General features: G+C 43.8%; 1 protein-coding gene across 9 annotated transcripts in view; it reads left to right on the top strand.

The window, feature by feature from the left end:
* The window catches only part of TMCC1 (transmembrane and coiled-coil domain family 1), a 163,123-nt gene that overhangs the window by 7,393 nt on the left and 128,832 nt on the right, over positions 1-26,898 (top strand). For 4 of the 9 annotated variants that reach the window (XM_078385230.1, XM_072989493.2, XM_078385227.1 and 1 more), the window contains exon 2: positions 20,704-20,776. The exons of the other annotated variants lie outside the window; for them this stretch is intronic. The gene's annotated coding sequence lies outside the window, so the exon portion shown is untranslated. The remainder of the gene's footprint in view (positions 1-20,703; positions 20,777-26,898) is intronic. 9 annotated transcript variants of the gene reach the window in all.

Below are 26,898 nucleotides of genomic sequence, written 5' to 3'. Positions count from 1 at the left end.
AACATTCCCTTCAGAGTCCAATTGAACCTTTCCACCAAGCCATTGGCCTGGGGATGGTAAATGGAAGTCCGGAGGGGTTTGACCCCTAATAGTTCCCACATCTGCTTGAACGTTAAACTCATGAAATTGGTCCCTTGGTCTGTTAGTACCTCCCTCGGAAATCCCACCCTCGAAAATACTCCCAAGAGCTCTTTAGCCAATATTTTCGCCGTGGTTGACCTCAATGGGAGGGCCTCCGGGTATCGTGTAGCATAGTCAATGATCACCAACACGTATTGATGCCCCCCTTCAGATTTGGTCAGGGGCCCTACAATGTCCATGGCAATTCGATCAAATGGTCTATCCACCAATGGCATAGGTACCAGGCCTGCCCCTGGGCCGGTTTTGGGTTGCGTTAGCTGGCATTTTGGGCATGATTTACAGTATTCTTCGACGTGCTTCACCATGTCCGGCCAGAAAAACCTTTGGCGGATGCGGGCCAAAGTTTTCTGCGTGGCCAAATGTCCAGCCACTGGCAAATCGTGGGCCCAATGCATTACCCAGCTCCTCAAGTGGTCCGGGACTACCAGGGTCGACTCCTCCCCCTGTTCCCCTCGGCGTATTTGGTACAGCAATCCCCGTCGCACCTCAAACCCTTCCCCATTCACCGGGGTCTCTCCCTCTGGGTTGGCCTTTTGGAAACAGGACTCCAGGGAAGGATCATCTTGTTGCAGGCCCCTTACTTGATCTCTGGACAACTGCATTACTTCTCCTTCCCCTTCTCCCTCGCCTCTTTCACCAACCAATCCGTCTTCTGCTCGTCGCGCCAAATCCTCTAGGCCTGGCCAGTCCCTGCCCAACAGCATCTCGCGGGTTAAGCCAGGGACAACTCCCACCTCCAATGTTGCCTCCTGAGTTCCGATAGTCACGTTTGCCCTGGCCGTATCATATTCTTTGGCGTCCCCGTGGATGCACCTTACTACCACCGTCTCCCCTAGTCTCGGTCCCTCTAGTTTTCGTACCAACGATCGGGTGCACCCAGTGTCTATTAAGGCCCTTTTTCTCTGGCCGTTGACCTCTGCTGTTACCACCCACCCGGGATGGAACTTCTCACCCACCTTAGCGGCGTTCGCATATATGTTGGCCCATGCATATTCTTCTGCCGGGCAGAATTTCTGGATGTGGCCGAACTGGCCGCAGCCGAAGCAGGCGGTCATATTTTCCTTCCCCTGGTTCCAGGTGGGCGCTAGCTTGCTCTTTGCCGGGTCCGTCGTGATCGTCGGGCGAGGAATCCGCGACCCCGTTGTATTCACGTACTCGATGCGGTCGGGGCCTTGTTTTTTAGGAGTCGTCATCTGGTTCCCTCGTGGAGCTCCTGTGATCGTTGCCTCCGCCATTTTGTCTTTGCTCCGGGGTTTCTCTCCCCCTGCTGCAGGGCGGTTTAACCATGGATCCTCCGCTCCTAGATAGTCTTCCAGTAGCGTAACAGCGCCTTCTACTGACGTCGGTTTGTGTTTCACCACCCAGTTCCTGGGTCCGGGGCTAAGCGTTGATACTAATTGCTCCAGTATCATTAACTCTAGCACCTGTTCCGCCGTTTTTCCCTTCGGTTGCACCCATCTCGTGGCGTTCACTCTCATCTTTTGCGCCACCGTTCGTGGGTGTATGCCCGGCTTCAGTCGTAGCTCCCTAAATCATCTGCGATAGGCTTCCTCATTCAGATTCAGAGTGTTAAGGATTGCCGTCTTGACCTTTTCGTAATCTCCTGCGTCTTCTGGGTCTAACGTGTCCACTATTTCTTGGGGCAGGCCCGTCAGGTAGGGTGTCACGATGAGGGCCCACTGGTCCTTTGGCCATTGTGCCGACACCGCCACGCGTTCAAATATGTTCAGGAATGCCGCCGGATCGTCTTGGGGACCCATCTTTTGGAGTTTGATTGGCGGCCGGTGTGCGATAGCCCCTCTTCCTTCCGTTGCTGCTGCTTTGGTAGATAGCCCTATTTGTGTTCTACTTAGTTGATCTATGATTAGTTTCTGCTGGTCCGCCAGTTGTCGCATCAGTGCCTCTTGACCTTCTGTTATTTGTCGTATCCAGCCATCCGTTTCTTGAGGGGCTGACAGCCCCCCGCGTTGGGCGCCAATATGTGAGGGTTCGTATGTGTGGGCTGTCTTTTCTTCAATAAACGGACGAGACTCTTGAGGAATATCAAACGGCAACGTATTTATTTCAACCTTAACATCATCAGTAACTATACCCATGAAAGGGTTCAGGGACGTTTGGAGACCAAGGTTCGGCTTGGAAGGAGTCCATAAACTATGTACAAATGGGTTAGAGTTCTCTGGATTCCAGGGTCCTGTTGAAGGCGGCACAGGCTCTGGTCCAGGGTTCACTTCTTCGTCCAGGGATATTAAGGGTAGGGTCTCCTCGTCTCCACTCCAGCCGTCCCAAGAGGATCCTTCTCCTACTGTGAAGCCCCAGGGGCCGGGTAACCCCCCAGCTTCCTCAACTCGGCGATATGCCATTGGCGCTTGCGTTCCAACTCTCTGGCAACCGCCTCTCGCTCCTCTCGCAGTTTCCTGCGCCACTCTTTCGCCTCCGTCTCTCCCCAGTAAGACGGGCGAGGTTTCAGCCCCAGTTGGCGACGTCTTTCTGCCTCCTCATGGGGTACTCTAACCTGCTCCCACTTGTGGGTCCAGGGGTCCTCCATCCAGACCCACTCCCAACCGCCTGGAATATCTCTCGGCTTCCCCCTTATATCCCCCATTCCCGCTTCTATCTCCTCCCCTCTTTTTCCCGCCTGAATCCGTCCCGTTTCGCGGGTAATCTTTAACCCCTTCACTTCCTCTTCTAGGTCCCGGGTATCTACCCCCTTGCTCAGGGTAAGGGTTCCGCCGCATTCTGCTCCCCAATCAGGGGTTTCCACTCCTTTCTCCTCCCGTCGCGGTGGGGATGGTGGGGGGGAAGTCTGGGTTTGGCTGCTATTCTTCGGGAGCAGCGGCACTCCAACCATGGCTTCCACTTTGGGAGCCTCACAGTATCCCATATAGTAAAGTTTTTGTCAGTGTGCATATAAATAGCTGTAGCTGGCTGGATAGCTCTGTATTTTAGGTATCTAGCTGTAGACCCAGAGGTTGAGAGTTTGATTCTCCACTGTACCTCTTGTGAGTACAGCAACCTGTGTGGCCTTGAGCAAGCTGCATACTCCCAGGGCATCCCCAGAAGAAGGAAATGGGAAATCACTTCTGATTATTGTCTAGCTGAAAAATCCCAAAAAGGGTTGCCATAAGTCAGAATTGATTTGATGGCATATGATGATGATAATTTATATACCTGGAGTAGTGAATCTTTGATCCTCTAGTTGTTTTGAACTATAGCTCTCAAGAGTTTCTTATCATTAGTCATAGTGGGTAGTTCTGTCAATTGTATGCTAAAACATCTGGCCAGCCAGTGGTTTTCCATCCTGAAAAATAGGATCCTTCAGTAAGGACAGTTTCTGAAATATGTGAAACATGTCAGATCAGATAACTGATACTTGACCATTTGTAGGAGTTTCTACAGAACTTTATAGACCTCCCAAGAAAAAAACAATCAGAAGCCTGTGTTTGTCATAGCTGGCTTTTATCCAAGTTAAGGATTAATTCAAGAATGAAACAAAATAATACTTAGCAATGATAACAAAATTCATCTGAGTATCAAGGTATATGCCTTTTCACTGTTGCAGGAATTCCAGGCAACATCATCTTGTCTAATTCTACAAGTGTTATTCATTTACATTGCTTCTAGGTTCCATATGCACAAAAATACTTCAGAGTTGTTGTCTTACAGCTATGAAGAAAGCTATAGGCAGAAGTGCTTAAACAAAATCCTTGCAGCTTATGAAAAGTTACAGATAATTGCCATTCAGAAGACTAACAGCTAGGAGAGGTTGCAGACATTCAAATAGCAAACTTAAGTTGTAGGCATCAGATCATATAAAATAAGGGAACTTAAGGCCTAAAAGACACACATTTAAAAATAGAAGACTGAGAATGCATATATTAAAATAGCAAAGTTTTAAAAAATGAGAATATGCAAAAGAAAATAACTTTCTTAGCCTCTAAGCATATTAAGAATACACACAGAAAAAAAATCTCTTATGTGCTCCTCCAGCCAAACCAAATAAAGTCTATGGAGAAAAATTCATGATGTTTATGAGTTGCCACTGTATTTTGCTGCTCTGCTACATGATTACAATGGTGCCTTGCATAGCGATCGCTCTGTTTAACGAAGAAATCGCTTTGCGATGATGTTTTTGCGATCGCAAAAGCAATCGCTTTGCAATGTTCCCTATGGGGAAATTTCATTTTGCGATGATTGCAGGGAAGCGATCATCACAAAGCCCCCATTTTCGCACAGCTGATCGGCGGTTCCAAAATGGCTGTCGGGCAAACAAAATGGCCGCCCGCTCTGTTGCCTCGCTTTAGAGGCACCAAAAATGGATGCCCCTATGGAGGATTTTCACTTAAGGTTAGTTTTTGAGCCCATAGGAATGCATTAATGGCGTTTTAATGCGTTTCTATGGGCTTTTTAATATCGCTTAGCGATGAAATTGCTTAGCAGCGATTTTTGCTGTACGGATTAACATCGCTAAGCGAGGCACCACTGTATTGTTGATTTCTAGTGTGTGTAGTATGGATTTGTTTTGTTATTATGAGTTGAATGGCTTGTTTGCAAGTCCTGTTTCCACATATTTATAACTCTAAATTGTTTCACTTCCTATCTGTAAACAAATACTTTTAATTAATAAAATAAACAATTACAAATAACAAAATTAAAACTAAAATATAAAGTCAATAGTGACTACACACAATACACATTGAACTTTCACCACCCGTGTTACCTTGTAAACAAATCTTATCTGCATAGTCTGTACTTTCTTGGAGCCTGGACATTCAGCAAAAAGTTTTAAATGGAAAATTCTGTTGTTTCCACAGTTTTTGTTGGTCTAGGTACCTGCAATTTCATATTTGGCTGACTGCTGTTGTTATGGCTTTCACTGTTGTTTTGACTCTCAATTTTACAGGATTTATGTCTCTAATCTGTAATCATGAGCCCCTAGACCAACAAAGCTATATTGTATCAAGGGTCCATAATGCTAGACCATTGCAAGTTTATGATAATTTGTAGGGTGTGGTATAAGACTTACAAATATCATATCCATATTTTATATTAACATCAACAATTCTTCTCATTACATCATTACACTCTTTAGATTACTAATGAAAGTCTTCAAAGCAGTGTTATATCATTATTGTTCTTCCTAGGTTTTGACTGGAAAGTGGTTGAATGTTTTAAAGGCAATTATAACTAATGTAAACTTTTTTTGCTAGCCATACTTTTATACATACTTTCGTATTCAGGGCAACTTCTTCCACAGTCCCTTTAATCATTTTAATACCTTTTAAACACAACATTTCAAATATTGAGTGCACAATAATTAGGGTCACTTGGGTCTTTTGCTTATGTCACCCACGTGGGACATAACAACGGATCTTAAACTACCATGTGATGTGTAGGAAAATGATAAAAACTTTTGCAGTGTTACTTAATAAAAAGCAAAACAGAAATGGACCAGAGAAGGTGCACATCAGTTTTCTAGCTACCAGTGCTAAATCTGCGTGTTTGTTACATAACTTGTAAATAATGTGCTAGATGAATACATCAACCCTAGAAAATTGTTTCTTGTCTTAATAAAGAACCAAAAATAGACTCTCTTTGAATTATAAATCTTGGTGCAAATGATACTACTTTGCCTCTGTGATTGTAATGCATGTGATAGCTGGCAGATCTCAAATGCTTAATTCAAAAGCTCACATTCCAAATAACTAGTAATTCTGGATCAGATTCTGTCATGACTTAATCATGTGGTGATGGTCACAGTGCAAGTACTTACCATGTTTCTCCGAAAATAAGACAGGGTCTTATATTAATTTTTCCTCCAAAATACACATTAGGGCTTATTTTCAGGAGATGTTTTATATTTTTCATGTACAACAGTCTACATTTATTCAAATACAGTGGTGCCTCGCATAACGATCACTCCGTTTAGCGATGAAATCGCCTTGTGACGCATTTTTTGCGATCGCAAAAGCGATCACTTTGCGATATTCCCTATGGGGGAATTTCCCTTTGCGATGCTCGGTTCCCTGCTTCGGGAACCGAGCATCGCAAAGCGACGATTTTAAAACAGCTGATCGGCAGTTTCAAAATGGCCACCGGGTAAACAAAATGGCCACCCGCTGTGTTTAGGGACAGATTCATCACTTAAGAGGCAGCGAAAATGGCAGCGCTATGGAGGATCTTCGCTGAACGGTGAGTTTTAAGCCCATAGGAACGCATTGAAGGGGTTTCAATGTGTTTCTATGGGCTTTTTAATATTGCATAGCGACATTTTCGTTCTGCAGCGATTTTTGCGGAACGAATTAATGTCGCAATGCGAGGCACTACTGTACAGTCATGTCATCTGGTTGCTGCACAATGGTGGAGGGTGGGGTTTCACTTAACTGGGGCTTATTTTGGGGGTAAAAATTATGGATGCATCCTTATATTATGAGCATTCTGAAAAATCATACTAGGGCTTATTTTCAGGTTAGGTCTTATTTTCGGGGAAACAGGGTACTTCTGTATAAATGAAATGGTTCAATAAAGGTAACTTTGTAACTGATCCTCAAACTTGAGTATAAAGTATCTCTGAAAATACAGAAAAAGGGAAGCATCCATACTCAGACTGGTCTTACACCTTTTTATATTTGAAGCAAAACTTTACTTTTGAAAATCTCATAGCAAAATTGCAATTTCTAATGGTTTTTTAAAAAGTATCTTAATGTTCGATCAGATTTCATAACTTCTCGATTGATTGATATTTAAAGCAGTAAGACATGATAATTAGATTACAGACAGACCTGAGATGTGGCAATTAGTATAAACAGGAATAGGCCCGTAAATTTGGGTGACAAGACCTATACATGCAAGTGTTCTTTTTGCTTTCCTTCTCAGATATGGCTTCATCTGGCAGGATAGATGCTGGTCAAGTAAAAATGCTGTGGAAATAGTGTGTTACAGCAGGGTTTTTTTCCTGCAAAAGAAGTGTCAAAAACCCTAATGACCTGTGGTTGTTTTTAAAACCAAATGGCTAAAATGTAAAGAACATTGAAGATAAAATGAGTTGAAATATGCACTGGAGCATTGCAGTCCTGGTGCTTGCATAATAGTGTTTAAACTGACCTTACTTGAACTTAGGGTAGATCTTTCTAAAGGATTTTTCAAAAGCTGTAGTAGTTTTCTGTAAGTCCGATGTTTGTGAGATTTGTGTTTTTTCTCACTGAAGCCTAATATGTCCCCAGGAAAGCTATTCTGGAGAGTTAGAGGACTTTACAGAACGTTGTAGAAGATGATACAGCAAGGAATGCTTCCCTCCCCATCCTACAGAAGTCCCCATTGGGATTCTCCTTCTATAAAAGCATGGAGCACTATAGGTCCAACTCATAAGCACAGTCAATGTATTTGGAGGCACAACAAAGTAATTAAAAAACCCCACAAAGAATCAGCAGAGTAGAATTACATGTCAAACCAGTTTCTGCTCAGTCCACTTGCTGAAAATGTAAGGAAAGCAACAATGAAAATGGCTGGGCGTTTAGGGAGTGCATGCCATAATTTATGTACTGTGGTTCATGAATTCACCTTTTATACCTCAAGTAGTTTACTGCTATTAACTCTCCTGCCTTTTAATTAGAAAATAGTCAAAAAGTAAGTTACAACACTATTTAGAACAATTAAATAAGTAAATTTAGAAGTTGGTGAGATAGCAGGCAGCTTCTGTTTTCCAGAACTGCAACAAAGATGTCTCTCTCCGAACTAGATCAGATGGAAAGATCTTTAATCTCTCTAGACTGAGAGCGAAGACCAAAGTCCAGGTGAAGTGCATACAGGACTTCCTCTTTGCCGGTGATGCAGCTATTGTTGCCCATTCTGCTGAAGCCCTCCAACAACTCATGAATCATTTTAACAAGGCCTGCCAAGACACTATCTCCCTAGATGTCGAGCTGGATAAATGCATTGGCAAAGGAGCTACCACATTCTCTAGAATCACAAAGAGTATAGCTTAATAAGAAGCTGATGGAATATACCAAGATCCAGGTCTACAGGGCCTGTGTCCTGAGTACAGTCCTGTACTGTAGTGAGTCCTGGACCATTTGCACACGTCAGGAGAGGAAGCTGAACACATTCCATATGCATTGTCTCCCACACAATTTGGTATCACCTGGCAGGACAAAGTTCCAAATAGAGTAGTCCTAGAAGGAGCTGGAATTTTTAGCATGAATACATTACTGAAACAGTGATGTCTATGTTGGCTTGGGCATGTCATGAGAATGGCTGATGATCAGATTCCAAAAGATCTGTAATGCGCTCTACGTGGGGCTTCCTTTCAGGCTGCTGCAGAAACTACAGGTGGTGCAGAATGCGGCGGCCAGATTGCTCAGTGGAGTGAAAAAATTCCAACATATTTCGCCCACTCTGGCCGCATTGCATTGGCTGCCCATCCGTTTCCGCATCGACTTCAAAGTGTTGACGCTTACGTATAAAGCCCTAAACGGTTAGGGCCTCGTTATCTGGCGGAACGCCTACTTCCGCCAAGATCTACCCGTGTCACTCGTGCGAGCCAGGAGGTGAGGCTGAGGAGCCTAACGCCGAGGGAGGCCCGGAAAGAAAGGACAAGAAATCGGGCCTTCTCGGCGGTGGCTCCTCGCCTCTGGAACAATCTACCTCCTGGGATTCGCGGGGCTACCTCGCTGGGTATCTTCAAGAATCAATTGAAGACATGGATGTTCCGGCAGGCCTTCCCGTCAAACAATTCCTGACGCTCCTTTCCTCCCCTCTCCACTAGTTTTTTATCTTTGTAGGTTTTTATTATTTATGCTGTCTTATATATGTTTTCTTTCGTTATTTTTTGCTTGTTAGCCGCCTAGAGTGGTCCTGAGTTGACTAGATAGGCACGATATAAATAAATAAAATAAAATAAAATAAAATAAATCTCCTGTATGGAGAATTAGTGCAGGGAAACCGCCCCAGAGGGACCACAGCTGCGATACAAGGATATCTGCAGGTGGGATCTGAAGGCCTTAGGAATGGACCTCAACAGATGGGAAACCTTGACATCCAAGTGTTCAGCCTGGAGGCAGGTGGTATAGCATGGACTCTCCCACTTTGAAGAGACACTTGTCCAGCAGGCCGAGGCAGAGGCAATCCCAAAACCAGCAAATTCAGGGAGCTGGACAGGGGACAGATTGTATTTGTCCTCAGTATGGAAGGGATTGTCACTCTCGAATTGGTCTTCTCAGCCACACCTAGATACTGTTCCGAGACCTCTATTCAGAGCACATTACCGTAGTCTCTCAAGATTGAAGGATGCCTAATCCTCAATAATCTGTTTTCCAGAGGGTCATATAATGGTTAGATTGGTAGGCCAAAATAAAGCTTCTTCATAGTACAGTAGATGTTCACATGAATGCATGGGTAAGTTTGTATGAATGGTGGCAGTCTCTTTTGTATAAACCTACTTGTTCAGTGAGAATGGATAATTGCTGGTGTATCCTCAGCAGTCCTAGAACGAGCTGGAATTTTCAGCATGAACACATTACTGAAACAGCGACGTCTATGTTGGCTCGGGCACGTCGTGAGAATGGCTGATGGTCGGATTCCAAAGGATCTCCTCTATGGAGAATTAGTGCAGGGAAAGCGCCCCAGAGGGAGACCACAACTGCGATACAAGGACATCTGCAAGCGAGATCTGAAGGCCTTAGGAATAGACCTCAACAGATGGGAAACCCTGACATCTGAGCGTTCAGCCTGGAGGCAGGCAGTGCATCACGGCCTCTCCCAATTTGAAGAGACCCTTGCCCAGCAGGCCGAGGCAAAGAGGAAGTCACAAAAGCAGCAAACCAGGGAGCCGGACAGGGGACAGACTGGATTTGTCTTCAGTGTGGAAGGGACTGTCACTCTCGAATTGGCCTTCTCAGCCACACTAGGCGCTGTTCCAAGCCCTCCATACAGAGCACGCTACCATAGTCTTTCGAGACTGAAGGATGGCTAACTGGTGTATCCTCACAGTGAATAATAGAATCATAGAAAAGTGGAGTTGGAAGGGGCCAACATGGCCATCAAGTCCAACCCCCTGCTCAGTGTAGGAATACAATCAAAGCATATCTGCCAGGTGGTTGTCTACGTTTTTCTTGAATGCCTCCAGTGTTGGAGCACTCACCAACTCACGAGGTAACTGGTTCCACTGTCATACTGCTCTAACAGGAAGTTTTTCCTGATATTCAACCGAAATCTGGCTCCCTTTAACTTGAGCCCATTGTTACGTGTCCTGCATTCTGGCATGATTGAGAACAAATCCTGCCCCTCCTCTGTATGACAGCCTTTCAAATATTTGAAAAGTGCTATCATATCACGCCTCAGCCTTCTTTTCTCAAGGCTAAACATGCCCAATTCTTCCAGCCTTTCCTCATAAGGCTTGGTTTCCAGCCCCCTGATCATCCTTGTCTCCCTCCTCTGAACTTGTTCCAATTTGTTAGCATCCTTCTTGAATTGTGGTGTCCAGAACTGGACACAGTTCTCAAGGTGAGGCCTAACCCGTGATTAATAGAGGGGGACTAGCACCTTGCGGGATTGTATACTTTTCTATTAATGCAGCCTAAAATAGCATTTGCCTTTTTTGTAGCCACATCACACTGTTGGCTCATATTTAGCTTGTGATCTACAACAATAACAAGATACTTCTTGCTGATTGTTTTGCTGAGCCATTTATCCCCCATCTTGTAACTGTGCAATTGGTTTCTTTTTCCGAGGTGCACTACTTTACACTTTTCCCGGTTGAATTTCATTCTGTTGCTTTCAGCCCGGTGCTCCATAAGGTCATTTTAAAATTTGTTTCTGGTTTCTAGGGTATTAGCTATTCTGCCCAATTTGGTAACATCTGCATATTTGACAAGCATTCCCTGCACTCCCTCATCTAAGTCATTAATAAAAAGATTGACGAGCACTGGGCCCAGGACTGAGCCTTGGGGTACCCCACTTGTTACCTCCTCCCAGTTAAAGAAGGACCCATTAATCATCACCCTCTATGATTCTGTAGCCAATGGTGTATCCACCTGATACTTGATCTATCCAGACCACACCTAGTTAGCTTGCTAATCAGGATATTATGGGGCACTTGGTCAAAATTCAAGATATACTATGTCTACAGCATTCCCTCTGTCTATGAGGGAGGTGACCTGATCAAAAAATGAGATTAGTTTTTTTGGGCTTTTTGTCCATGTTCTAGATATTTTTCTTCCTAATGTTTCACCAGTCTCTGTGTCCAGAATCTTCAGAGGACAGGAGTTAGAACTCTGTGTTCTGGTGTAGTGTGTGAGATAGAGATCAAATTAGTCTGGCAAGTCTGTGCTTGACAAATTCGTGTTGGCTTCTAGTTATTACTGCCTTGATTTCTAAGTTCTTGCACAGTCACCGCTTTGCGATCCTCACAATGAAGTATTGATACAAATTGCTGGGTTTTTTTTTTCAGAATGATGTAACAGGTGGGCAAACTGGCCTGTGAGTCTTGTGTAGCCTCCAGCATCTCTGACCTTTCAGTACCCTCACATGCCCAAAACATTAAACTAATTTTTTTAGTTTGGAAAGTATTCCCTCTGGTGGTATGGGAGGTAATATTGCCATGTTATCATTTGTTGTAAGCCGCCTAGAGTGGTCGAAATGACTATATAGGTGGGGTATGTATGTATGTATAAATAAATAAATAAATAAATAAATAAATAAATAAATAAATAAATAAATAAATAAATAAATAAATAAAATGTTTCCAGCACCCCTGTCCCCAACACTTCCATCATTCCCCCCCTAACTTTTAAATAATTATGTCCAATAGAGGTCATGAGGGGAGTTTTTCAGTTAAAAAAGAATCTTAAAGAACAAATTATTTGAGGCGGGTAGGGTGGGAGAGTCCAGCTCTCCAAGGTCCAGTAGAATTATGTAGACTTCTGGAGGTTGTTCACCCTTGCTTAATGCTTTCCTTTTGCAGACTTCAGTTCTGATGCTTACTTATGCAACAGTTTTTATTGTGGCTGAGTTTGGATAAATTGACTTTTTAGCCAACTCTTGTGTATTTATTTATTTATTTATTTATTTATTTATTTATTTATTTATTTATTTATTTATTTATTTATTTATTTATTTATTTATTTATTTATTTATTTATTTATTTATTTATGTATGTATTGCATTTATATGCCGCCCATCTAGACATAGTCTACTCTGGGCGGCTCACAATTTAGAAGATAAAAACAATTTAAAATATACAGTTTTACATTAAAAACAAAATGATATAAAATGTAATATAAATTTACAATTTTAACAGTTAATTTAAAGCAAAGAGTCCCAAGATGGCAAGAATAAAAGAAGAAAAATAAGAATGACTTAATTGACTGAAGGGAAGGCCTGCTTGAATAGCCAAGTTTTCAGCTGGCTTTTGAAAATGCCCAGCGAGGGTGCCAGCCGAATTTCAGTGGGGAGGGTGTTCCACAGCCGAGGGGCCACCGCCGAGAAGGCCCGATTTCTTGTTTTTTCCTTCCGGGCCTCCCTCGGCGTCAGACCCCTCAGCCGTCCTTGCTGGCTGTGTCGGGTGATTCGGGTAGTTCTGGGTGGGAGAAGACGATCTGCCAGGTATTGAGGTCCCAAACCGTTTAGGGCTTTATATGTAATCATTAACACTTTGAAGTCAATGCGGAAACGGACGGGCAACCAGTGCAAAGCAGCCAGAGTGGGGGAGATATGTTGGTGTTTTCTCACCCCACTAAGAAGCCTGGCTGCCGCATTCTGGACCATCTGAAGTTTCCGCGTCAGCCTCAAAGGTAGCCCCACGTAGAGTGCATTACAATGGTCTAATCTTGAGATTACGAGCATGTGGACTAGAGTAGTGAGGCCCCCCCATCAAGATAGGGTCGCAGCTGGGCAATCCGCCATAGATGGAAATAGGCAGAGCGGGCCACGGACGCCACCTGGGTTTCCATGGTAAGCGCCGGGTCCAGATGTACCCCCAAGCTGCGGACCTCACTCTTTGCGGCAAGGGTCGTCCCCCCAAAAGAAAGGGAGTTGCCTATACCACTGGTGGAAGGACCACCCACCCTCAAGACCTCCGTCTTGTCTGGGTTTAGCCTCAACCCGTTCGACTGCATCCATTCCAGTACAGTCTCCAGGCAGCGCTGAAGGGACGGAACGGCATCCACTGAGGTAGACGAAAACGAGATGTAGAGCTGTGTGTCATCAGCATACTGGTGACACGATGCCCCACATCCCCTGATGACCCCACATAGCGGCCTCATGTAGATGTTAAACAGCATTGGAGAGATGATCGACCCCTATGGAACCCCACAATTGAGACTCCACGGGGCCGAGACACTATCCCCAAGCTGAACTCTCTGGGGTCGGTCCTCCAAGAAGGAACGGAGCCAGGCAAGTGCCAGGCCACCAATTCCCAACTCAGAGAGCCTCCCCAGGAGGATACCATGGTCGATGGTATCCAAGGCCGCTGAGATGTCGAGGAGGACCAACAAGGACATATTGCCCCCATCGGCCTCCCTCAACAGGTCATCCATCAGTGTGACCAGTGCCGTCTCTGTACCATAGCACGGCCTGAAGCCCGACTGGAATGGGTCCAGGGCATTGGTTTCGTCCAAGAGCGCCTGAAGCTGATCTGCTACCACCCTCTCAACCACTTTGCTAAGGAAAGAAACATTGGCGATGGGCCTATAATTGCCAATGTCGTCCATCACCAAATTTGGTTTCTTCCTAATGGGCCTAATGAGTGTCTCCTTGAGGACAAGGGGTACCTTGCCCTCCTGAAGAGACCCATTAATTATTGCGGTGGCCCATTTGGTTGTTACGGGCCTGGCTGCTTTGATTAGCCAGGCCGGGCAAGGGTCGAGAGAAGAGGTAGTGGCCCGACAGCGATCAAGCGCCTTGTTTACCAAGTCCGGTGTTACAGGCTGAAAGGAATCAAGAATTACCGGGCAAGGTGGAGCGCTGGACATCTCTGCTCGATCCATTGTATTTAAAAAAGGAGAAAGGTCACGGCGGATGGCCTCCACTTTGGATTTAAAAAATGCTGCAAATTGGTCAGGTGAAATACTAGGGGGAGGCCCTTCACCCAGACCAATTCCGGATAGATCGCGAACTATACGGAAAAGTTCCACCTGCTGGTTGGAAGCTTCGCTTATCCGGTCAGCGAAGTAAGATCTTCTAGCAGCCTTTACCTTGGCTAGGTAACGGTTAGTTGCGATCCTGACAGCTATTTTATTTTGACCCGTCGGTTTCCTTCTCCAAACGCACTCTAGCCGTCTCCTTAATCGCTTCATTGCTCGTAGAGCCTGATTATACCAGGGTCCTGGCCGAGCTCTGCTTCTGAGAGGGCGTTTGGGAGCGATCGTGTCTATGGCCCTAATAGCGGCGGAGAACCAGCCATCAACCAGAGCTTCGACAGGAGCGCCAGACAGTTCTGCTGGAATCCCTCTCATGGTATCCTGGAACCCCACTGGATCCAGTAACCTTCGAGGGCGGACCATCAAAATAGATCCATGCTCCCTACAACATGTGTATGTCTTCGTAATTTCAGTATAGAGTAACTCTGCAACTCAGATAGTATTCTTCAAGTTTACATTTGTTAAGCACTATATATTTAACTGCCTTGATCTAAGATTCATGTGAAAGATTTATTGCAGCAAGTGGTAAATACTAAGGGGTGAATGTTCTCAGCATAGCCTGCATTGCTTTGTCATCTGACTCTGCAAGCTGTTCAGTTCAGTTTCTGCAGGTTCTTAAAACTGAGTGTACAAGCCATCACCTGAAGTTCTATTTGTATTTTCTTTGTTCTGTTTTTATATACATGATTTTTTTTTTTGTAAAATAAAGCTAAAACCCATCTAATATAGAATTTATAAAGATAATTTGAATGGTTTAGTATCAAAGTAATTTACATGTAACTTATTATCCCACTTTGAATATTAAGAAGTTCTATATGGTTATTTTTTTGTCAGAGCAAGCACCCTAATTCAGACTTTTTTTGGTAGGCAAATATGTACAGTGGTGCCCGCAGGACGACGATAATGGGTTCCGTTAAAATCGCTGTACAGCGAAATCATCATGTGAAAATAAAAACCCAATTGGAATGCATTGAAAACCGGTTAACGCATTCCAGTGGGGAAAATACCTGCTTGTCCAGCGAAGATCCTTCATAGGGCAGCCATTTTGCGATCCCTGTCTTGCGGAAATAGGTCCGTAAAAAAGGGGGGAGCCATTTTGTGAACTGCCGATCAGCTGTTTTAAATTGTCATCCAGTGAAAAAACGGTTCCCGAAGTAGGGACCAAATCTTCACTGCCTAACTGCTCCTTTACGAATCGACGTAAAGCGAAAAAACCCCATAGGAACCATCGTTTTGCGATTGCTATAGCGATCGCAAAAAAGGCATCGTCAAGCGATTTCATCGTTTAACGGGGTAAGTGTCTAGCGGAACACCACTGTACACTTTAAAAATATGAGCACAGTCTCAAATTCTTGTGTGCATTTCTTATGTGAAACTAAATAAGCATAGGTGCACAGGCCACAAAGCCAGAATACCTCTGTTGCTCCTCTGTGTTTGATAGGGATGTTTTATTTTGTCCTTGACCCTGTGATACAAAGATGTGCCATGATTTCAGGGGCAAGATCTTTCTTTTGGCAAAAGAATGGCTTTTGGCAACTGTACATTTTTGCTTAACTATCAGAGCATCCCAAAATGTATTGATTCTTACCTAGAAAATGATGTGATGAGTGAAGATTTAAAAAACACTATGTCCTTTAAAATTTTTTGTGTTTGAACCTTTATTTAGATTTAGGGTATAAGCAAAGCAATATCTGCACCCAAGGGTGAAAGAATCTCAACAAACTAAGATTTGCAATAAAAAAAGATTGTCTCCTTTTTTGAACACAGTGAGTCGAGCTGAGATGTCCAGCCCAGTGGCTTTTGATTCCTTTCAGCCTGTCACGCCCGACACTGTGGCCAGGGCGCTTGATCGCTGTCGTGCCACCACCTCCTCCCTTGACCCTTGCCCGGCCTGGCTAATCAAAGCGGCCAGGCCTACAACAACGGAATGGGCCACTGTAATAACTAATGGGTCTTTCCTTGAGGGTAGATTTCCATCTGCCCTCAAGGAGACACTCATTAGGCCAATTAGGAAGAAACCAAGTTTGGCGGCGGACGAAATTGGCAATTATAGGCCCGTCGCCAGTGTTTCCTTCCTAAGCAAGGTAGTTGAGAGGGTGGTGGCCGATCAGCTCCAGGCGCACCTGGATGAAACAGATGCCCTGGATCCATTTCAGTCGGGCTTCAGGCTGCGCCGTGGTACAGAAACGGCACTGGTCGCCCTGTGCAATGACCTATTGAGGGAGGCCGACAGGGGAAAAGTATCCCTGCTGGCCCTCCTCGATATCTCAGCGGCCTTTGATACCATTGACCATGGTATCCTCCTGGGGAGGCTCTCTGAGTTGGGAATTGGGGGCCTTGCGTTGGCTTGGCTCTGCTCCTTCTTGGAGGACCGCCCCCAGAGAGTACAGCTTGGGGAGAGTTTCTCGGCTCCGTGGAGTCTCAATTGTGGGGTTCCACAGGGGTCGATTATCTCCCCAATGCTGTTTAACATCTATATGAGGCCGCTGGGAGGGGTCATCCGGGGGTGTGGAGCTCGATGTCATCAGTATGCTGATGATACTCAGCTCTACATCTCCTTTCCACCTTCTGCAGGAGATGCCGTTCTGTCCCTTCAGCGCTGCCTGGCGACCGTACTGCGATGGATGCAGGAGAACGGGCTGAGGCTGAACCTGGACAAGACGGAGGTGCTGAGGGTGGGTGTCCCCACAGTGGGGGGTTTGGGAAACTCCCTCTCCTTTGAGGGGGTGACCCTTCCTGCCAAGGATGGAGTCCGCAGTTTGGGGATCTATCGACCCGGCACTAACTATGGAATCCCAGGTGGCATCCGTGGTCCGAACCGCCTTCTATCATCTTAGGCGGATAGCCAAGCTGTGGCCTTATCTCGATGTGGGGGCCCTCACTACCTTAGTACATGTGCTCGTAATCTCTGTACTAGTTGTTTTCTTCCAAAAGCATGGATTTCTCTATTAAACAGCCTTAGGAAGCTGTACCAGAGGATTGTGCAATGATGTGTTGACTGTTGCACCCTTGACCTTATCAAATATAGTTGGAAGCAAGTAACGAATGTGATCTCAAGATATTCCCTGGTTAAATGATATGTGTACCTGCTGTTTTGCTAACTCTGCAGTGACAGTGGTTCATGTGCAGAGGGGAAGAACAGTATTGTCAGGATAACAGAACTAGTAGATCTAAAACATCAAAAACTGAACATTTTGTTTAATAAGTATATGGATGCCTACTGTTCAATTTTTAAATATAATGGATTTCTCAGTTTTCCTCCTTTTCTATATAGAACTTCTTTGGATGGATTTTCAAATGTTTAACTCAAAGCTTGCATCTGCTTTACTGGGAAGCAAAGATTCAAAGATTGGATTGAAAATGGTGGAAAACTTAGAACATGTCCAACTGAACATAGGGTAGAGCTCAGTGGAAGGAATTTTCCATGGCTATGTTGGTAGCCAAGATACCTTTGTATGCCATCATTGCATCTGTACAGTCATCCAATGGCCTGTTATGACCTGGCCCACAAGAAGAGAATTCAAATGTCCTGCTGTGAAAAATGTGATAGGTTGACTTGGATATGCCAGACCTTGGTAATGTAATAGATATAGGTCTATTGAATGTATATTTGGCCACTGATTATTCAGTGTTAATGGGCATGTTTCAATTTGTGTAGCCTGAGGCTGTGTGCAGGATCCTTTGAGACATTAGAGCTACCTTGTATGTGCTGGAGTTATGTTGTGTGTGATGGAGTTAGTTACATGTTTATAAAAGCAGCCAGAAGTGTACTGGTTTAGTGGGTAGGAGGAGTGAAGAACACCTCTCTACAGCAGAGCATGATTCCAGCCTGCTTGAAAGATGATGGTAAGATCGTAACTGAAAAAAAAACCTTAATGAACCCCATTGTACTGTGTAACTAATTGCTAGGTTCCAATGTTACATTCCTAAGCAGTGTACTAGAAAGTGTAGTGACTTTTCAACTCCAAGAGTTCCTGAATAAAACAGATTATCTAGATCCATTCCAGTCTGACTTAGACCTAGTTATAGGATATAGACAGTTGTGTCAATAATAGAATGGATGGTGGTGAAAAAATTGAAGTTTAACTGAGTTAAAATTAGAAGTGCTCCTGGTTACTGGGAAATGCACAGTTCTTCTAGACTTCTGAGAGGAGTTTGATAGTGCTGGCTATGGTATCCTTGGCTGCTGCCCTGGAAAGGGACTTGTAGGCAATATTTTACACTGCTTCCAGTCCATTTTGGAAGGACATGCTTAGAAGGTTGTGCTGGGGAATTCCTGTTCTGTGCACTTAGTGAATAGCAAATCCCTCAGAGTTTTATTCTGTCCATGCTATTTAACACTTACATGAAATTGCTGCAGGTTGCTCAGGGCTTTGAGATTTAATGCCACCTTTATGCTGCTGATACCCACATCTATCTATCTTTACCATCCAAATCCAAGCAAACCTTTTTGAAAAATATATATGCTCCTATTGAAGCTTACCACTCTTCTATCCTGTCTGTCTGTCTGTCTGTCTGTCTGTCTGTCTGTCCGTCCGTCCGTCCGTCCGTCCGTCCGTCCGTCCGTCCGTCCGTCCGTCTGTCTGTCTCTGTCTTTTTATTGGATTTCTGCCCCGCCCATCTAGACCAAAGGATTACTCTTTTGACTTGTTTTATTGCTGATGAAACACACACACACACACACGGGGGGGGGGGGTCTGGTTCCCCTAACCCCAGCATTGTTGAAGGAAGATGTTTATATCCTTATCTCCAAAGAAGAGTGCTTCTATTTGGAGTTCCATTCCATAGAGACTGACTATTCTGTTGTACCCTTCTCTCCTCCTTTATTTTCCATCTGGCATTTAATGTTCTCTACAAAGAATGCAAAGACCTTGATATGTTTGTTTAACCTCTTGGGAGTCTTTGAAAATATTTTTTACAACTTCAACAAACTTATAGAGTATGCTAGTGTCTTCCTGTTTCTCAGCAGCGCCATGTTGGCTCCTAATGGCACTCACTACTTTGACCATGGTTTTTCAAAGAATAATAAATCAAAGTTAAATTAAGAAGGGAAGACAGCTAAATATATCAGTCAGCTGATACTGTTTATAAATACTGTCATATGTGCACTCCTTGCTTCAAGAGAGATTTATGGCAATAACGTCAGATTTTAGAAATCAATTTAAACTGTTTGAAGATAAGGGACCTGAAAATACTTTTTTAATTATTGTTGCCTTTTAAAGATATACTTTTCTCTTCAGAAATATTAATAAACCTTTATTTCTGTCACAGGCTCAGAATGAAATTAAAATAGTATAATTAGGTTTCTTTCCATTGAAGGGGAATTCGAAAGAATATAAATAAATAAATAAATAAGTAAATAAGTAAATAAGTAAATAAATAAATTCTTTCGAATTCCCCTTCAATGGAAAGAAACCTATATATATATCCCGCCCATCTGGTCTATTCGACCACTCTGGGCGCCTAAGAAAACAGCCCTTCTGAATGTTCATTTGAGGCAACCTGTAAGAAAGTAAAAACCAACTTTGAGTCAAAGGGTTCTCTGGAGAAATTGCATTCCTTGCTTTCCTGAGAACTTGTCCCACAAAGATGGCAGCATATCTTGACCAGCTTGCTTGGTGATGAGGCTGCCTAAGATCAGATCTTTTGATGCTGGGTTTGAGCAAGTATGGGTGTGGGGTTTATTCTGTAGTATTTTTTTATTTTCATGTTCAACTGATTTTTAATTTTCTGAGTTATTGCTTTCTTCTAGTTATATGGTGTTATGAGCATATTTTAAAATATTGGTGTTTCCACCAGTTTTCACTCTTCTTTCATCTGATTCTAATCCAACTTCTTACATCATATGCATATAGATTGTAAAGATTAGAAAATGTGCCCTCATCTGATACTTTCACCAATAGGAAACCATTTTGTTTCTCTGCATTCTGCCCTGGAGTATATCAGGACATTAAATGTAATACACAAGTTTCTTTTAGAACAAACCCATAGCTTTTTTGGCCAGTCTTCACTGTAATTTATGAAACACAAACTGATTTTCTTGTGAATTATTTGGTACATTTGAGTAGTCAGTGTATGTTTACAATATGATCTCTAGTGCCTCTTATTTTCTTGACCCACCTTTGGCATTTCTTGCTCTATATATGGCAGAGGTTTCCTTTGTAAAATCTTGAACGTCAGGTTGCTTACTGTAGTTAGTAATCTTTGACAACTCTTTTGTTTGAGGTTGGAACATGTATTGAACATTTTCAATCTGTGGGTCATTGTTTTGTTTTCCATATTCATATGCATATACTTGTTAGGATTTTACATACAGCAAAAAGTGCGCAGGCATCATAGTCCCTTAATCTGCTGCATTACAGTGCCACATTTCATTGTTTTGCACATTCCTTCTTAATAAGAAACAATCATGCCATTTCCTGTCTCCTAGACCCTCTGTAAAACAGACAGCTGTGACTGAAGTGGCTGCTGCTTTTTCTGACTGTTCCTGGTCACATAACAGAGTAAGTACACTTCATGTGAATAAAAGACAAAAATTACAAAATTGCTTATTTATGAAATTCTTTGATTGGATGGATTATGAACTTGCATATAGTTTGTCCTTCTAGCCATGCCTGTTCCCCTTCAGTGGTAGTCCCTCTGGAATGCAGTCTCTGAACTGCTGGCAAATCTGAAAATTGGCTTTTGACTCCTCAGGGCTTGCATGCTCCAGCTCTAATTCACCCTGTAGGTGCTATCTAAATGTCAAAATCAATGCAGATTTAAGATCTACAGAGGCTTCAGATTGTCGCTTGTTGACAGAGAATATTTTTACTGGATACATTATTATAATAAAGTGGCCAATGGTAAAGTGGCATTTTCTCCTGCAACAGTGAAGGACATCCTCAATTTGGGTTGTACTTCTGATTTGTTTCAGTAGTCAGCTTCTTTTTAACCAGTCTTCCAGACCCAAGATCCCTTCTGGCATAGGAAGGCATTGCCAAGAACTCCAGTCTCCTTCCTGCCTCATCCTTGTTAAGATGTCTTGCTTGTTTTTCTCAACTTGCCACTTTCTTTTTCTCCTTTCTGGAAAAAAAGCCTAATCTTTCCTTCTCCTCTTACCTTCCTCTTCTTGGACCACGCTTAGTAAGAGCAACAACACTTATTTCAAATAACAATTCTGGGCTTTCAGAAAACAATTCCTCATGCCAAAGAGTAGCACTCCTACTGTACCTACTGCACTTTGTGTTGCATGTAAAATCCTAATAAGTGGCAGAATATGTGCTTATATTCTAGGGCAGAGGAAGGAAATCATCATCCCATGGCTACTGGTGAATTAGGGTGTTGCCAGAATCTTCGATGAACCTGTTCTGTGCCCACCCTGGAGTACTTAGAAGAAATATTGTAGAATGGGAGGGAATGTGATCCCGACTTCTGTCTGAATTTTGGCTTTCCTTTAGGAGATGGTAGATAATGTCTTATCTTCTAATACATTTTAGTTGATAGCTTTCTCTGTCCAATAAATTTCTGAGAGTTGCTTGTCATTCTTATATTAAGTAGTTCTTTCGGCGTGTGGTACTTATTAAGCCATCAGCCATCCATTACTATCTGCTCTGAAATCTGCATTTCATCCTGAAGGCTCTACTAAACATCCCTTTGAACACTGAGAATGGTTTCTCTAATTTTTTTGTTATCAAAAGTTTTGATTCTTGCAGCCATATCTTCCACAAGCAAGGTGTCAGGTAAAGATAAAGGTAAAGGTTCCCCTTGACAATTTTTGTCCAGTCGTGTTCGACTCTAGGGGGCGGTGCTCATCCCCATTTCCAAGCCATAGAGCCAGCGTTTGTCCGAAGACAATCTTCCGTGGTCACATGGCCAGTGCGACTTAGACACGGAACACTGTTACCTTCCCACCGAGGTGGTCCCTATTTATCTACTTGCATTTGCATGCTTTCTAACCGCTAGGTTGGCGGGAGCTGGGACAAGCGACGGGCGCTCACTCCGTTGTGTGGATTCGATCTTACGACTGCTTGGTCTTCTGACCCTGCAGCACAGGCTTCTGCGGTTTAGCCCGCAGCGTCACCACGTCCCTAAGGTGTCAGAGCAGAGTGCATTATTACATGTCAAGAATTCTGTATAATACACAAAGGCTCTGTTGGGATCTCTCCTTTTTACTTAGTTAATACTAATTTTCATGGCACTCAGGGAATTTTTTCCAGCTTTCTTGTCCCTGCCTTACAGTTGGAGTAAGAATGGCACAGGCTAGATGATGTTTCAAGAGATCTAGGGCTTCTTCTTCGTGACCTCTGTGAATGCACACAAATGGGTTTTACTGAGTCCACGCAGGACTCCTCAGAATATTCTAGAGCTTAAAAAAATGTGATTAGTAGGACGTTGCCCAGTGATGTGCATGCTCCGACCACCCGTAATACCTCAGTTTATTTTAGCCGCCGCTGAAATCGGACTTCTTGTGATTTAGAGCTTGTGATTGTGATTCTATTTGTGGTTCTATTAACGGTACACTGATTTTTGGACTGTTTATGATTTATACTTCTGGATTATGGACTCAAGTTTTTCATTTACAGACTTCCCTGTGAGTTATTTTTCTTTGTCTTTTCTCCTTCCCCCCTTCTCGCCCTTCTTTTATGGCCTCCTCAGGCCAACCAGTCTTATAATGGAACTTACTCGTTTCACAGGCTTGTTCTGAGTCCTCTATGGCTGTTATGACTCCATCACCGAGGTCCTCTACCAAAGCTTCAAAGCCTAAATTGCCTTCGGTGTCAACCTTGATGTCGAAGACCTCTTCAGTGTAGGCGAAGACTCAATCTGGTACTAAGCAAAAAGATGAAGACAAGATCAAGCCGAAGAAAACAAAGTGGGCTTCTAAACCTCATCAGCCTCATGAGCCTCCAGTTGTTCATGTGTCCCTTCCATCTTCCATCCTGGAAGAATTGTTGAGGGACATCCCAGACCAAGGCTCCATCTCTGAGGCAGGGGAATCAAATCTTCCTACTTGGGCTCAAGCTTCAGTCTCCATACCAAACTTGTCGCCAAGTCATGGCTGTTCAGAAGCTGATATCATATCAAGCCCAGCCTCAGCCCGTTCTAACCTTGTTTTGATTGGGCGGGCAGCTGTTATACACCTATCGAACTCAGAGGCATCGATCTCTCAATCCCCTCTGAGGAAGAGGACAGCAAAGAGGTGTCACATCTCTCCCACCTCCACAGTCTCGAGAGGTGATCTTTGTCCTGTGTCGATCTCAATGCCATGCCTCTTCTGAATATGGACAACCTCTTTACGACATTGATAGATATGGTGACCATCATTGATACTGATTTGACCAATATGACCCGGCGTTTGTTGCAGAGTATTATGAACATCCCAAACAGTGCGGTATGCTTATGGCCCGTCTGAATCATCGTCGCCGCTGCCTCCTGTTTGGAGTCGACACCGAGCCCGCTCCGATGATGCCGAGGTCCAAGAAATCTAAACACCATTTTCCTGGTGCTGTAGTACTTTGTCGTGACCCAATTCTGGCTCAGCACAAGTCAGCTCGACGTGAGCCTGTTCTATCAAAGCAACACTCTTCCACGATACTGGCAGTTTCGAGCTCACGACTGTCTGTTCCCCTATCTGGATCCTGCTCCGACCGTCAGGTCTCAGTGCCTCTTGTTTCTATTTCTCGACATCATCATTGTTCTCCCTCACCAGCTCTTTCCATCTCTGAACAATCTTTGGCATTGAAGGTTTCTGATCATAATCCTCCCTCTGAGTCTTCCAGGGAGTCCCCATCAAATCTACCAACCCCAGATTCTGATGTTGCAGATGTGCACCCTTCATTGCCATGTGAAGATTTTACTTCTTACGCACAGCTCATTCTTTGTATGGACAAATCACTGGAATTAGACATTGAACAGCCATCTCCTCCCAAACATGATCTTGTTTTTGAGAACATTAATCAGGAAAAATCTCCTCCATTAAGTTTGGCATTCATCCCAGCCATGTTGGACCTTATTAAGGAATCTTGGGACAAACCATCGGTGTGCTTACAGATCTTGAGACGGGTGGAGAATCACTACCGCACTCACGGTACCGATACAGCATTCCTAATCAAACATCCTCCACCAAATTCCATTATTGTGCATTCAAACCAGTCCCGAGCAGGCAATTGGTCCCCAGTTACCCCTACTAACAAGGAGGGAAGGAAACTTGACATACTGGGACATCGTTTATATTCTTTGGCTTCCTTCATGATAAGGGTCTCAAACTCCCAGGCAGCGATGGGGGCCTACCACAGGCAACTGTGGAATAAGATCCTCCCTGTCCTCCAAGCTGCTCCTGAAGAAGTTAGGACTGCTGCTGTCAACACCCATCTTGAGGCCACTACTCTAGCTAAACCACAGCGTCTGGCGGCCCGTGATACTGCTGGCACTGCTTCAAAATCTCTGGCTTCTGCCATCGCCCTTAGATGGCATGCATGGCTGTGGTCTGTGGGAATCACCGATGATGCTAGGGCCCGTATCGAGAATTTACCCTTCGATGGTGTGGGCCTCTTCAATGAAAACACTAATGAGGTGATGGAAAACCTAGCTTATAATATGGGACCACTTGGCAGTTTATCATATTTGTGTGTACTTTTCCTGTTTTCCTTTTGATTGTACTTTTCTGCTTCTTCAAATCACCATCCCATTCCTCTTTTCTTTAAAAAGGCCTTAATATCAAAAAAGGCTAATGATGATGCTGTAAACCAAAGTTTTGGGTGGGCTTCAACCCTGTTGTAGCTCGTGAACCACTTGTAAAGACCCCTGCACTCTGTGGTTGCAAGTGTGGACATAATGTACAAAACATTCTAGGTTGGAAAACTTCAAGCAGGAGATGCATTGGTATATAGTCCTTGAAATTCTCTTTCTTAATTTGTTTTACCCTATTGTACAATTCCTGCCAACCTAGCAGTTCGAAAGCATGTAAAAATGCGAGTAGATAAATAGGTACGACTTCGGTGAGACGGTAGCAGCATTCTGTGTTTAGTCGCAGTGGCCACGTGACCACGGAAACTGTCTTTGGACAAACGCTGGCTCTATGGCTTGGAAATGGGGATGAGCACCACCCCCTAGAGTTGGACACAACTGGACTAAATGTCAAGGGGAACCTTTACCTTTTTATTGCACAATAATTCCTCTGCCTTGAAAAATGATAAAAGTTATGGGCAAGTTCATGATTATATATACTGTATAAACATTAATTAATGGATTATTATGCAACTACATGAGTTAAAAACCAATTAAAAATCAGAAGAAAAAAAGGTCCATATTTGGAACATAATAGCCAGAATCCTATTGAGGTTTTACTCTGGCAAAAATTATGGTAATAATGTAAGTTGCAGAAACAAATTACAGCTACTGAACATGGTATACAACTGCCATCTCTTTAATTAGTTGCAATTGCTGGTATGGCTTAGGCAGTTATGTTTATTCCTAAGTGAAATCCCAATAGAATTCTGGCCACTATATTATTCAGTTTTCAGAAAGGTCATAGTATACAGTGGAGTAGTGCTTGTGCATTTGGAGATTGTTCCCTTATTGTTGCGCCTTTGAATTTTATTCAGTAACTTTTAAAAAATGTGCTAAAGAGACTTTCTGTTACATTTTTCAAAAACAGTTTTGTAGAATGGAAAACACCTTTCTTCACATTTGTAGTCATTACAGCTTCAGAAAAAATGTTTGAAATATTTGAGTGGGCTTGCCCATTGCAGTTTTGAATCTTTATCATCACAGTGCTTAAGTGCATTTTCTTCTGAGATCTTGTGATGGGCCTGCCAGATTGGGGCATAGTAGACACTTCTTTTTCATTCAGATCTCACCTGAACTACTCAGTACAGTGATACCTCGACTTACGAACTTAATCCGTATTGGAACATTGTCCATAACTCAAAACTTTTGTAAGTTGAAGCACCATTTCCCATAGGAATGCATTGAAAACCGATTAATCTGTTCCGGCTGAAGAAAAAAATACCCCCCAAATTAAAAAAAATCAAAACACTGCAAGCCCCATAGGAACGCGCTGGGGCTGCCAAAAACAAAAAAAACAAAACAAAACAAAACAAAACAAAATAAAACTCAGGAGAGAAAGGGAGCCTTAAAGGCTGGCCGAAGTGAACGGGGCCGGGGCCAGAGACCTGGCTGGGAAGCACTCACCTGCCTGGTCGCCCGCCTCCGGAGCTTCCCTCACTCTGGTCAGCAGCCATGGCTTCCCCCTGTTGCCCAGAGGAAAAAAATAACCCCAAAAATAAAAAGAGCACAGCAAGCCCAATCAGAAAGTGCTGAGGCTTTAAGAAAAAAACAAACTCAAAAAACCAAACAAATGCTAGAGCAGGGGTCTCAAATGCAATTTACCTGGGGGCTGCTGGAGGCAGAGGGTGGCTGAGGCTGGGCTGCATCAGATTTCCCACCAAGTGGAGCAAGAGCCAGAGGAAGCCGCCCGGGAGTTTCCTGAGCCTGGCTGGGGCTCTGAGGAGGAGGAGGGGTGCGTGAGCCCTCAAACACACACACACACACGGAGGTCTGGCAACCTTCTTCTGAAGCCCCCCCCTCAAAAAAGGCACACTCAGCAGCAGCAGCTACCCCCACCACGACAGAGGAGCAAACT

This window comes from Pogona vitticeps, chromosome 2 (assembly GCF_051106095.1).
Source record: "Pogona vitticeps strain Pit_001003342236 chromosome 2, PviZW2.1, whole genome shotgun sequence".
NCBI classification, from domain to species: Eukaryota; Metazoa; Chordata; class Lepidosauria; order Squamata; family Agamidae; genus Pogona; species Pogona vitticeps.
This window is presented reverse-complemented; position numbering and strand designations above follow the sequence as displayed.